The following is a 15,212-nucleotide window of genomic DNA, read 5'->3' on the forward strand; positions in this document are numbered from 1 at the left end:
CCACAATTCCCTGCACACGTGAGGATAGGAACATTACAGTATGGATGCTGGGTTTTCATTTGGAGGGGTTGAACTTGATGGACTTTGTCTTTTTTAAACCCAATTTAACTATGTAACTAACTATGTAACAGTGCAATGCATTGTGGGTTATGTAGTTCCTGCATGCTGTCTGTAAGCTGTGGAGAAGTTGTTACTATTTGTAACATCAGTGTTTAGTCCCTCCTTCCCTGCCAGGATTTCAAATGATGCAGAAAGAGAAGAACTGTTAAACAGCTGGATTTCAGCATAGAAAATGTCATTTATTCATACTTTTTGAAAAAACAGGTAACTGTGATGGATTTATTAGGGGTTTCTGTGTTATGTGGGCCTCTTTCAAATTTTGGTTTGGAAGCTGGAATTCCAAAGCATTTTCAGTGAATGTGTTATTGCTCTTAATTGTTTACTTTTATTTTGCAAAATATAATTTTTGTGCTTACAACAGTTTGTTTTTTACACGCAATAAATCAGCATTATAATAGTTATGTGATTTACTACCTCCTTTTTTGCAGTTGGAATTGCTTACTGTAGTGTTTACTTTTGAACAATTTATAGTTATGAAATTACCCTTGATGCCAACCCACGGAAAAATGGTGATAGAATATACTTTTTCCAAATTATTCGGAAATATGTTCATTTGTACAAAAGGATATTTTTTACTCTGTTTACAAGAACGCAATGCACTTCTGAGAACTATACCAAATGGGCTGACCAGTGAGTAATATCTGTATAGCTCTGTCAGTAAGTCACATCTGCTTACCTCCAGTAAGACTTATTTTCATACTCTTTGGCAATAGTTTTTTGCTTTGTAGTAGTCTGAAATGAACATTTTGCTGTTAAGTGTTGATGTAGGCGGAAATGTCATCTCAAAAGAAGTGACAGCGTTTTAATTGTTTAGAACTTGGTGGGTTAGAGGCTTAACGGTCTTTTTATTGTCCCTGTTCACATACATTTCCTTTTTGAAAGTGCTAGTGACATTCCTATGTGGGGGAAACGACCCAAAAGATTAAGGACAGAATATCAAAACATAAATTCACCATTCGTAGGGGATTAACGACATTACCGGTACCCGCTCATTTTCAGCAAGCAAAACATTCAATTAGCCAGCTAAAATTTCAAATTATTGACTCAGCTGAACTACCTAGGAGAGGGGGAGACAGATTGATGCTGCTGCATAAGCTGGAGATGCAGTGGATTCACAGGCTTGACACAGTGTGGCCCAGAGGTTTGAATAAAGATTACACTCCTGCTTTATTTATTAATCAGTAGGTCAGTAGACTTTGAGTGTTACAGTTATTACTCCTTGAAGATTAACAATTTTTTCTTTTTTCTTTAAAGGGTAGCAAGAATGGTTTGGGAGTCGGAAAATTCTGAGTGCAGTTATTACCTTCTGCATAAGAAACCATGGAATAGAATGTTGCAAGAAAGGTAATACAAGCGTCTCAGATCTTCCAATACTATGATTTGATTTGTACAGAATTGCCAGAAAGGATAACACTGAACAAGAGACTTTTTCCTATTGTTGGGTTATTGCCAATATAAAAACATGATTTGCCAATATAAAAACGATGATTTGTTGTAATTACCACTAGATTGATACACTGAATAGTATATATGGACATATGTCCAGGGAATATAACACTTTTTAACAATTTTTTAACATTTTTAATGAATTTGTATCTTTTGTATCCAATGTATGTTACATTGTAATTGATGTCCCCGCCCATCACTCCCCTGACCTTCCCCGCCCCCACTGATCACTATTTAACACAGAGTAACGAGTGTAACCACATGCTTGATAAAGAGTCCTGTGTGACTCGAAACGTCGCATTATTTTGTCTACTGCAAATGAGCCAATAAATCACAAAGAAAATTTACTGAAACAGCGTGTCAGTGTGCTGCGGTCTGTTGGAAATTCCTATGACAATGTCATATTTTTGAAGGTCTGATACACTGTTAGTCACAGAGTGACACCTACAGGAAAGTTGATTGAGAACATGTCTATATCATGGCTATGGCACAATAGAAGATTAATTTCCCATGATAAAGCTGCACTGCTGCGGGCAGATAATCTAAAATAATGTAAATCCTTGGTGAGAAAACATACCCGGAAGTTGCCTTGTAAGGGCAATGGCACCCCGCTTCTCTGGGCAACTAATCTCCTGCAATCTCAAGTAAAAGCTTTCCCATAGACAATATTGTGAATCGCTGGTGGTAAAACCCATGTGTCATTTCAGTCTCCCAAAATCACTTGAAGTTGTTACCAGAGGAAACTTCAAGCGATTTTGGGAGACTAAGTGACACATGGGTTTTACCACCACCGATTCACATTATTGCTTATGGGAAAGCTTTTACTGGAGATTACAGGAGATTAATCGCCTGCAGAAGCAGAGATTTATCACTAGCAATTAATCTCCTGGTGTGTCATTGCCCTAAAGAAACTTTGCAAAGGTGATGCAACACGTATGTTTTCAAATCAGTGATTTACATAATTGCCAGTGGGAAAGCATTTGCTTGTGGTAGTGCATATTCATCATGGGCAACTAATCTCCTAGTGTGCCATCAGCCTTATAGGTTTCAACAGAAAGTATGAATTGATATTGTTATTTTTGTTGTTGGGTAATAGTATAGCAATCATATTGCAGCAAGGCAACTTCGGGCTATTTCGGAAATAAACTAAGCACTGCATATGTTTTCCCACTGGCAATTTATATTTATTGGTGGTAGGACAGCATTTGCAGAAGCTCAGTTGCCCTGATAGCGCATATTTATAGTGGGTGATTAATCTTCTGGTGTGCCATTGTTCTTATTCATGATACATGATTGAATAAAATAAATAGGTATAAGGCTTCAGGAACATGGAGTGTTTTGAATGTCATAGATATCTCAGGGAGAACTGTAGCAGTCAATACGCACAACTTTATGCTTCCTTTTACTTTAATGGGAAACATGCTGCCGTGATAGTTAATATCAAAGACAGGCAAGTATTGTTCAAGAGCAGTGGTCTTTCTCCCTCATTGCATTGAACCTGTATAAAATATTATCTGAGCATTATTGCTTTAGTTCATTATTTTTAAAGGAATTGTTCACTGTAAAAATAAAAAATAGATAAACAGATACCTAGTGCAAAATAAAAAAATGTTTCTAATATAGTTAGTTAGCCAAAAATGTAATGTATAAAGGCTGGAGTGACTGGATGTCTACTATAATAGCCAGAACACTTCTTCCTGCTTTTCAGCGCTCTTGGTTTCCACTGATTGGTTACCAGGCAGTTACCAATCAGTGACTTGAGGGGTCGCCATATGGGTCATAACTGTTTCCTTTTGTATCTGAGCTGAATGCTAATTGCAAACTCACTGAACAGTTTTGTCCCATATGCCCCCCCCATTCAAGTCGCTGACTAACTCAGAGTTATAGAGCTGAAAAGCAGGACGTTGTGTTCTGTTATGTTATGTTACACACCCAGGGCCGCCATCAGGGGGGGACAGGGGGGACAAGCGTACCGGGCCCGGGCATGAAGGGGGGCCCGGCAGCGCTGCATTTTTTTGAAGATCCGGGCCCCCCTTACGAGCGCCCGAGCCGTACGTCTTGCCTCTTCAGTGCCGAATGCGGAAGTGCCGAAAAGCCGAAGCCGATGCGACGAAAAGACCCGAAGTCACGGAAAAAGCCGAAGTCCCGAAGTCACGAAGCGCCGAAAAGACCCGAAGTCACGAAAACAGCCGAAGCCGAAGTCCTGAAGCAGCGCAAAGACCCGAAGTCACGAAAACAGCCGAAGCCGAAGTCCTGAAGCGGTGAAAAGACCCGAAGTCACGAAAGGAGGCGAAGTTGAAGTACTGAAGCCATGAGTTCAATTCTACTGAACACCAGTTTGTGTTTTTTTTTTTTTTTAATCCCCTGGCCACCAATGTATTATTTTAATATTCTATAGGCCCCTGCCACCAATCTTTTTTTTAAAACTTTTGTTTTTGGGGCCCCAATTTTTTTTTTAACTCGTAAGGGGCCCCTTGCCACCATTGGTTTTTTTGGGGTTTTTTTTAAAAAAAAATTAATTTTCTTTTTGGTGGCCCCAAATTTTTTTAACTTGTAAGGGGGCCCCTGCCACCAGTTTTTTTTTTTTTTCAAAAAAAAATTATTTTTTTTTTAAATTTTTTTTGGGGCCCCAATTTGTTTTTAACTTGTAAGGGGGCCCCTGCCACCATTTTTTTTTTTTCAAAAAATTTTTTTTTTCTCCAAATTTTTTTTTTGGGGCCCCAATTTGTTTTTAACTTATAAGGGGGCCCCTGCCGCCAATGTTTTTTTTTTTTTTTCAAAAAAAAATTAATTTTTTTTCAAATTTTTTTTTGGGGCCCCAATTTGTTTTTAACTTAGAAGGGGGCCCCTGCCACCAATGTTTGTTTATTTTTTAGTTTTTTTTACATTTTTTTTTGTTGGGGCCCCAAGTTTTTTTTAACAGGGGGCCCCTGCCACCAATGTTTTTAAAAAAAAAAATTTTAATTTTTTTTTTTGGGGCCCCAATTTTTTTTATAAGGGGGCCCTGACCATCAATAGCTTTTTACAACTTGTGTGGGGGGGGGGTTACTTTTTTAGCGCTGATGTCTGTGTGGTCTTTTAACTGCGATGTGGGCGGGATATGGGGCGGAGCTTGGTCGTCAGTGTGGGCGGGGCCCAGGGGGCCCCAAAAATTTTGTTGTACGGGGCCCCGTGATTTCTAATGGCGGCCCTGTACACACCCACTCACTCCAGCCTTTATACATTACATTTTTTCCTAACTAACTATATTTGAAACACTTTTTATTTTGCACAGCCTATCTATTTACCTAGTTTTTATTTTTAAACTGAACTGTTCCTTGAAAGGGACTACCTGTTTCAGTCTCAATAATTAGTTAGTGAACTGGTCTGTTGAAGGTCACCATATAGTACACAAACTAACCCCTGTAGTATGGCCTGTTGTCCGTAATAAGCTTTGAAGCTGTGGCTACAATTATTAAGCATTTTTCACTGTTTCTAGAAGTTGACATACATGAAATACATGCATATTTATTTTTGGAATTTCCAATGTTGTTTATGCACATTTTTTACATAAGACCAACTGAATGAGTGTTTGTCAAAGAATAGGGGTATAAAAATGTATAATCATGGGGGGTTTGTGCCAAAATATTAAGATCCCCTTAATACTGATTATAATTGATTACCTGATACCCCAGGCTGGTGCTCCTGGTTGCTACAAACTGCACTGACCAGGGGTATTACTGTAGAAGCTCATTGTCGCCATCTTCTTTGGCTTCTTCTGTCTTTGCATTATTCCTGTCCTGGAAGGTACATTCTTAATAGACTAAAAGCCAAACTTAGATAAAAAAGGCAGCTTTTTTTCTGTCTGCCTGCTGCATATACATCTGCCTGGATATACAGTTTTATATTAACAGGAGCACCTCCCAGTGATTTTAACTCTAGTTCTTCTTTAAGGAAAGTAGTGTGAAAGATATCACTGCTATGTATAAAAATAGAATAGAGAGAGAATGCTTTATACAGATACGGAATGCAATATGTGTTCTATCATTGTATTTCCAAATGCAGCTAACTCCGTTATGTGTTTTTTATAGTTGCTTCTACCTCGCTTCAGCTATTTGACACTGGTGACTGACAAAGTCAAAAAGCATTTTCAGAAAGTCATGAGGACAGAAGACATAAATGAAATTTGGTTTGAATTTGAAGGGATTCCTCTGAAATGGTAAGTGGGAAAAGTTGGAATATTTCCATACTGCTTCAACTGTGGAACTCAAGGTGGCATTGTGAAACGCCATGAAAAATCCCTAAATGCAAGCCTTTTTTGCTTGGAACACTTTTCTGTTATTTGGATTGCTGTTCTATTGATTAGAACTCCAAATGTAAATAAAGGGGAAACAAAAAGACAAAAAAAATCATGGCTTTTGTCACATTGATAGTTAAAAGAATGGCCAGATTGATAAGGCTTGAAAATTGCGCTTAAGGGCTAGTCCACACGGGGAGATAGCGACGCGTTTGCGGCGACAAAGCGCCGCGACAGTCGCCGCGACCGGCGCAGGCGACAGTTTTGTATGGGCGCCTATGTAAAAACGCCTGTGCTAACCACACGAGGCGATGCGCTTTTCAACAGTCGCCTGAAAAAGCCTGGCGAGGCATTTTCAGGCGACTGTTGAAAAGCGCATCGCCTCGTGTGGTTAGCACAGGCGTTTTTACATAGGCGCCCATACAAAACTGTCGCCTGCGCCGGTCGCGGCGACTGTCGCGGCGCTTTGTCGCCGCGACCGCAAACGCGTCGCTATCTCCCCGTGTGGACTAGCCCTCAGTTTTCTGTAAATGTCTGGCTGTTTTCATACCCATGCAAAATCAGATGATTCTCCAACCTCTATTTATTTACTGTCCATAGTCTGTAAATATGTGTAGTGTATTCCTGTCCACAGTTTTATGCTTCTGCATTTTCACCGTATGTGCACAGTGACATGCTGATATCATTCATGCAAATCCTTTCTTACATGAGATGGTTTAGTGTTTTTCAGCTGGCTGTTTTTAGCCTGTGTAAAAAATGGTGCCTGTGACATATGCTAATCTGCCTGAAACACAAACTCTTTCCACTAAACTCTCCAAACAGTGGCTTATGCCAAGCCATTTCTCAACCACTGCACCACAATGATGTAAGCTGAACAATATTTGTTTTTGAATTATTTACCAGTAGTGATGGGCGAATTTGAAACGGCGCCCGTTTTTTCGACGCCAGCGCCCGTTTTTGACGCCGGCGCCCGTTTTTGGCGCCGGCATCCGTTTTTTCGAAAAAAATGTTTTTGACGCCGGCAAATTTTTGCCGCGAATTTTCGCGGGCGTTTCGCGAATTTATTCGATGGCGGCGAAACGCACAAATTCGCCGCGAATTCGCGCCTGGCGAATAAATTCGCCCATCACTATTTACCAGGAATGAAAACCACATTGCCTTTTACGATGGTACAGTAATAAGTAATTTGCTCAATCGATTACTCTCTCAGATTAACCCTTTGCCTGCCAAGCACGTACGCTGTACGTTCTGGCAGGCAAGGGCTTTAACTGCCAAGCACGTACATTGTACGTTCTTGCAGTTTAACATGCTGTACTCTGCATCAGCGGCTTTAGCCGCCTCTGCAGAGACTTAGCAGTGCTGACAGCCCCCTGGGCAACAAGGCTGGGGGGCTGTCATGTCGGTCCTGCAACAGGATTGTTGCAGGATCGACCTAAAATCGCAAAAAGAAGCAACTTACCAGCTCCTCCGTCTTCCTTCTGCTCTCTGCTGCTCTGGCGACGCCCACGCACTTCCTGACTGCAGTGACTCAGCACACACGCTGCTGAAAGAGGATTAGACTCTCTCCCCTGCTCCAGCAATGGTAAGTGGCCTTTATTTGCTAAATTACACACTACACAAACACTACATACACACTACACTACATTGTATAGATCTGTACACAGTTACACAGTCATTTTAGTAAAGATTTTTTTTTTTTTTTTTTTAAATTTTTTTGGAAAGTTATGTACACTTATTTGCACTTATTTCACACTTATATACACACTGTCACACCACTTTTAGAAGTGTATACACATGTATACACAAAAAACTCACAAAGAGGGATTTTTTTTTTTTACTTTTTCATTTTACTAATTTGTGTTTTTTTACCCCTAAAAACCATTTGTTTTGGCAGCATGACTATTGGGTAATCGATTTTGGCCACTAATTATGCTGTTGGATCAGTAATTTTGTTATTTCATTGATTTACACAATTTTTGTGGTTTTATTGCAATTTTATCCCTGCATTATTTTTCCTTATGTATCTTTAGTATAGTTTTGCTGTTTGGTGCTTTGGTATAGAATGATAGATTTTACTTTGTTTGATCCGTCAGAATATGTACTTTCCAAAAATGTATGCTGTTCTGGGGGCTTTTTACAGTTTGGGGGTCTTACAACACATAACGCAAAGTTGGAGTACTGTTTTCAGCAGCTTAGTTGGCTAGTGTGAAAATTCATATGCATGTTTTTCATTTGGGGTCCGTACACACCACATACTTGGGTAAATCTATGCATATTGGGCATCAAGCTATTCATCAGACCTCTGACGTCCATATTTAGGGTGATTTTTCTTTGTACGTAAAACATTGTGTGCGAAAAATGCGGCAAACTGCAGCATTTTTAGGCAATTTTCAGAAATGTTGTAAAAACCTCTAAGTTTAGAAAAGCTTTGCAGTTTGGTAGTTTGGTGTAGAAAGACGTCTTTATCTTTGTTGGATTCGTCAGAATGTGTACTTTCCAAAAACATATGGTTTTGGGGGGTCTTTGCTGTAAGGAGGGTCTTGAGGCACATAATATGAAGTCAATGGTCTATGTTCACAGAAGGCGAATCGGCAGCGGAGAAAACTCATATGCACTATTTTTATTTGGGGTCTGCACATGCCAGCTGCCTTGGTGTATCTATGCATATTGGGCATCAAACTGTTCAGTCGTCCCTTGGCATAAATATTTATGTTATTTTACAATTGTATGCAAGAAATTGGGTGAGATAAATGTGGCCAATTGCAATATTTTTAGGCGATTTTCAAAAATGTAAATTATCGCCAAATTTAGGAAAGACTTGCGACTTGGTACTTTGGAGTACAAGGACATGTATACCCAATTTAGATTCCTGGGAATGTGTACTTTCCGAAAATATATGGTTTTCTGGGGTGAACTTACTTTTATCTACATTTGCCCCCTTCAAAACAATATAAATGTGTTGATTTTGCAGTATCTGAAATGACAGACCATATGGGGGTCTTCTTTTGGGGCCCCTATATGCCACATGCTTAGGTACACCTATACATATTGGGCATCAAACTGTTCAGAGGACCCTAAGCTTTCATATTTGGGGTGATTTCTCTTGATACCTAAAAGCATGTGGGTAATACGATGCTGCAGGGTAGAAATTTTGAGGTGATTTTTGGAAATGTCACCGAAATCACCACATTTAGGAATGATTTGCAGCTTGGTACTTTGTAGTACAAAGACATGCATACCCAATTTAGATTCGTGGGAATGTGTACTTTCCGAAAATATATGGTTTTCTGGGGTGAATTTACCCTTTTCTACTTTTGCCCCCCCCCAAAACGATGTAAATGTCTTGATTTTGCAGTATCTGAAATGACAGACCAAATGGGGGTCTTCCTTTTGGGGCCCCTATATGCCACGTGCTTGGGTACACCTATACATATTGGGCATCAAACTGTTCAGAGGACCCTAGGCTTTCATATTTGGGGTGATTTCTCTTGATACCTAAAAGTATGTGGGTAATACGATGCTGCAGGGTAGAAATTTTGAGGTGATTTTTGGAAATGTCACCAAAATCACCACATTTAGGAATGATTTGCAGCTTGGTACTTTGTAGAACAAAGACATGCATACCCAATTTAGATTCGTGGGAATGTGTACTTTCCGAAAATATATGGTTTTCTGGGGTGAATTTACCCTTTTCTACTTTTGCCCCCCCCCAAAACGATGTAAATGTCTTGATTTTGCAGTATCTGAAATGGCAGACAATATGGGGGTCTTCTTTTGGGGCCCCTATATGCCACGTGCTTGGGTACACCTATACATATTGGGCATGAAACTGTTCAGAGGACCCTAAGCTTTCATATTTGGGGTGATTTCTCTTGATACCTAAAAGTATGTGGGTAATACGATGCTGCAGGGTAGAAATTTTGAGGTGATTTTTGGAAATGTCACCGAAATCACCACATTTAGGAATGATTTGCAGCTTGGTACGTTGGAGTACAAAGACATGCATACCCAATTTAGATTCGTGGGAATGTGTACTTTCCGAAAATATATGGTTTTCTGGGGTGAACTTACCCTTTTCTACTTTTGCCCCCCCCAAAACGATGTAAATGTCTTGATTTTGCAGTATCTGAAATGACAGACCATATGGGGGTCTTCCTTTTGGGGCCCCTATATGCCACGTGCGTGGGTACACCTATACATATTGGGCATCAAACTGTTCAAAGGACCCTAGGCTTTCATATTTGGGGTGATTTCTCTTGATACCTAAAAGTATGCGGGCAATACGATGCTGCAGGGTAGATATTTTGAGGTGGTTTTTGGAAATGTCGCCAAAATCACCAAATTTAGGAATGGTTTGCGGCTTGGTACTTTGGAGTACAAAGACATGCATACCCAATTTAGATTCGTGGGAATGTGTACTTTCCGAAAATATATGGTTTTCTGGGGTGAACTTACCCTTTTCTACTTTTGCCCCCCCCAAAACAATGTAAATGTCTTGATTTTGCAGTATCTGAAATGACAGACCATATGGGGGTCTTCTTTTTGGGGCCCCTATATGCCACGTGCGTGGGTACACCTATACATATTGGGCATGAAACTGTTCAGAGGACCCTAGGCTTTCATATTTGGGGTGATTTCTCTTGATACCTAAAAGTATGTGGGCAATACGATGCTGCAGGGTAGATATTTTGAGGTGGTTTTTGGAAATGTCGCCAAAATCACCAAATTTAGGAATGGTTTGCGGCTTGGTACTTCAGAGTACAAAGACGTGCATACCCAATTTAGATTCGTGGGAATGTGTACTTTCCGAAAATATATGGTTTTCTGGGGTGAACTTACCCTTTTCTACTTTTGCCCCCCCAAAACAATGTAAATGTCTTGATTTTGCAGTACCTGAAATGACAAACCATATGGGGGGGGGTCTTAATTTTAGGGCCCTTATATGCCACATGCTTTGGTACACCTATACATATTTGGCATCAAACTGTTCAGGGGACCCTAGGCTTTTATATTTGGGGTGATTTCTCTTGATACCTAAAAGTATGTGGGTAATACGATGCTGCAGGGTAGAAATTTTGAGGTGGTTTTTGGAAATGTCGGCATAATACCAAATTTAGGAATGGTTTGCGGCTTGGTACTTTGGAGTACAAAGACATGCATACCCAATTTAGATTCCTGGGAATGTGTACTTTCCGAAAATATATGGTTTTCTGGGGTGAACTTACTTTTTTCTACTTTTGCCCCCCCCCAAAACAATGTAAATGTGTTAATTTTGCAGTACCTGAAATGACAGACCATATGGGGGTCTTCCTTTTGGGGCCCCTGTATGCCACGTGCTTGGGTACACCTATACATATTGGACATCAAACTGTTCAGAGGACCCTAGGCTTTCATATTTGGGGTGATTTCTCTTGATACCTAAAAGTATGTGGGTAATGCGATGCTGCAGGGTAGATATTTTGAGGTGATTTTTGGAAATGTTGCCAAAATCACCAAATTTAGGAATGGTTTGCGGCTTGGTACTTTGGAGTACAAAGACATGCATACCCAATTTAGATTCGTGGGAATGTGTACTTTCCGAAAATATATGGTTTTCTGGGGTGAACTTACCCTTTTCTACTTTTGCCCCCCCCAAAACGATGTAAATGTCTTGATTTTGCAGTATCTGAAATGACAGACCATATGGGGTCTTCCTCTTGGGGCCCCTATATGCCACGTGCGTGGGTACACCTATACATATTGGGCATCAAACTGTTCAGAGGACCCTAGGCTTTCATATTTGGGGTGATTTCTTGTGATACCTAAAAGTATGTGGGCAATACGATGCTGCAGGGTAGATATTTTGAGGTGGTTTTTGGAAATGTCGCCAAAATCACCAAATTTAGGAATGGTTTTCGGCTTGGTACTTTGGAGTACAAAGACATGCATACCCAATTTAGATTCGTGGGAATGTGTACTTTCCGAAAATATATGGTTTTCTGGGGTGAACTTACCCTTTTCTACTTTTGCCCCCCCCCCAAAACGATGTAAATGTCTTGATTTTGCAGTATCTGAAATGACAGACCATATGGGGGTCTTCCTTTTGGGGCCCCTATATGCCACGTGCGTGGGTACACCTATACATATTGGGCATCAAACTGTTCAAAGGACCCTAGGCTTTCATATTTGGGGTGATTTCTCTTGATACCTAAAAGTATGCGGGCAATACGATGCTGCAGGGTAGATATTTTGAGGTGGTTTTTGGAAATGTCGCCAAAATCACCAAATTTAGGAATGGTTTGCGGCTTGGTACTTTGGAGTACAAAGACATGCATACCCAATTTAGATTCGTGGGAATGTGTACTTTCGGAAAATATATGGTTTTCTGGGGTGAACTTACCCTTTTCTACTTTTGCCCCCCCAAAACGATGTAAATGTCTTGATTTTGCAGTATCTGAAATGACAGACCATATGGGGGTCTTCCTTTTGGGGCCCCTATATGCCACGTGCGTGGGTACACCTATACATATTGGGCATCAAACTGTTCAGGGGACCCTAGGCTTTCATATTTGGGGTGATTTCTCTTGATACCTAAAAGTATGCGGGCAATACGATGCTGCAGGGTAGATATTTTGAGGTGGTTTTTGGAAATGTCGCCAAAATCACCAAATTTAGGAATGGTTTGCGGCTTGGTACTTCGGAGTACAAAGACATGCATACCCAATTTAGATTCGTGGGAATGTGTACTTTCGGAAAATATATGGTTTTCTGGGGTGAACTTACCCTTTTCTACTTTTGCCCCCCCCAAAACGATGTAAATGTCTTGATTTTGCAGTATCTGAAATGACAGACCATATGGGGGTCTTCCTTTTGGGGCCCCTATATGCCACGTGCGTGGGTACACCTATACATATTGGGCATCAAACTGTTCAGGGGACCCTAGGCTTTCATATTTGGGGTGATTTCTCTTGATACCTAAAAGTATGCGGGCAATACGATGCTGCAGGGTAGATATTTTGAGGTGGTTTTTGGAAATGTCGCCAAAATCACCAAATTTAGGAATGGTTTGCGGCTTGGTACTTTGGAGTACAAAGACATGCATACCCAATTTAGATTCGTTGGAATGTGTACTTTCGGAAAATATATGGTTTTCTGGGGTGAACTTATTTTTTTCTACTTTTGACCCCCCCAAAACGATGTAAATGTCTTGATTTTGCAGTATCTGAAATGACAGACCATATGGGTGTCTTCCTTTCGGGGCCCCTATATGCCACGTGCTTGGGTACACCTATACATATTGGGCATCAAACTGTTCAGAGGAACCTAGGCTTTCATATTTGGGGCGATTTATCTTGATACCTAAAAGTATGTGGGTAATACGATGCTGCAGGGTAGAAATTTTGAGGTGATTTTTGGAAATGTCGCCAAAATCACCAAATTTAGGAATGGTTTGCGGCTTGGTACTTTGGAGTACAAAGACATTCATACCCAATTTAGATTCGTGGGAATGTGTACTTTCCGAAAATATATGGTTTTCTGGGGTGAACTTACCCGTTTCTACTTTTACCCCCCCAAAACGATGTAAATGTCTTGATTTTGCAGTGTCTGAAATGACAGACCATATGGGGGTCTTCCTTTTGGGGCCCCTATATGCAACGTGCGTGGGTACACCTATACATATTGGGCATCAAACTGTTCAGAGGACCCTAGGCTTTCATATTTGGGGTGATTTCTCTTGATACCTAAAAGTATGTGGGCAATACGATGCTGCAGGGTAGAAATTTTGAGGTGATTTTTGGAAATGTCGCCAAAATCACCATATTTAGGAATGGTTTGCTGCTTGTTATTGTGGAGTACAAAGACATGCATACCCAATTTAGATTCGTGGGAATGTTTACTTTCCGAAAATATATGGATTTCTGGGGTGAACTTACTTTTTTCTACTTTTGACCCCCCCCAAAACGATGTAAATGTGTTGATTTTGCTGTACCTGAAATGACAGACCATATGGGGGTCTTCCTTTTGGGGCCCCTGTATGCCACGTGCTTGAGTACACCTATACATATTGGGCATCAAAGTGTTCGGAGGAGCCTAGGCTTTCATATTTGGGGTGATTTCTCTTGATACCTAAAAGTATGTGGGTAATACGATGCTGCAGGGTAGAAATTTTGAGGTGATTTTTGGAAATGTCACCGAAATCACCACATTTAGGAATGATTTGCAGCTTGGTACTTTGTAGTACAAAGACATGCATACCCAATTTAGATTCGTGGGAATGTGTACTTTCCGAAAATATACGGTTTTCTGGGGTGAACTTACTTTTTTCTACTTTTACCCCCCCCAAAACGATGCAAATGTGTTGATTTTGCAGTATCTGGAATTACAGAACTGATAGCTCAAATGAGGTGTCTATATTTTAGGGCCCCTATATGCCACATGTTTGGGTACACCTATATATATTGGGCATCAAATTGTTCAGCGGACCCCAGGCTTTCATATTTGGGGTGTTTTACATTGATACCTAATGATTTGTGGGAGATATGATTCTGTAGATTGGAAGCTTTGAGGTAATTTTTCAAAAAATTCACCAATTTCTATAAAACATTATAACTTTAGGAAACAATTGCAACTTGGTAGTTTGGAGTACAACGATATATTTACCCATTTTTGATTCACCAGAATCTGTTCTTTCTAATAATGGGTAGTTTTCTAGGGTAAACCTACTGTTAGTGGAATGTTTGGCCTTGAAAGCAGAAGTATGCCGTTTGGGGAGCGGAGCTTTGGAAATTTGGTTGTGTACTGCTTTTAGATTTTGATCTATACAAGTGAGAAATCTCCATAAAACTATATATATTTGGTATTGCCGCGTTCAGGAGACATAGACCTTTCCAAATAGGCTGTGTTCTCATACATAAAGTAAATGATGTTTCTGATATATGTGATTGTTCTTTGTGAAACATGATTTTTTTCATTTTATTGGACACTTAGAAGCCAATATTTTTTTACAGAAGTAGAATTACACCAAAATTCCTGCATATTTTGAAAGTTCAGGTTGTCCTGAAAAAAACAATATATTGTTTTGCTGGGTAAACTAAAAGACCGCCCCAGGAAAGGCCCTTAAAGTGAAAGAGTGCAAAATATCTAAAAACTGCTTGGCAGTAGATGTTCGCATCTAGGACAAAATGGCTGGCAGGTAAAGGGTTAAAGAGATCATAAAAATAATTGAATTCTTAGTTTTTACAGTGCAATATATATATAAATGTACTTTCATTTTGTAAAAGTGTTTCACCTTTCCACCCCTCTAGAATGCAGCCTTCTGTTTACAAGGTTTACACATGCAGCTTTTGGGATCACAAGAATTTGTTATAATTTAGAATTTGCAAGTAGCAGA

General features: G+C 40.0%; 1 pseudogene; it reads left to right on the plus strand.

The window, feature by feature from the left end:
* The first annotated feature begins 2,894 nt into the window (after nucleotides 1-2,894).
* LOC108717952 overlaps nucleotides 2,895-15,212 on the plus strand; it is a 108,746-nt pseudogene continuing 96,428 nt past the window's right edge.

This window comes from Xenopus laevis, chromosome 5S (genome assembly GCF_017654675.1).
Source record: "Xenopus laevis strain J_2021 chromosome 5S, Xenopus_laevis_v10.1, whole genome shotgun sequence".
In the NCBI taxonomy this organism is placed as follows: domain Eukaryota; kingdom Metazoa; phylum Chordata; class Amphibia; order Anura; family Pipidae; genus Xenopus; species Xenopus laevis.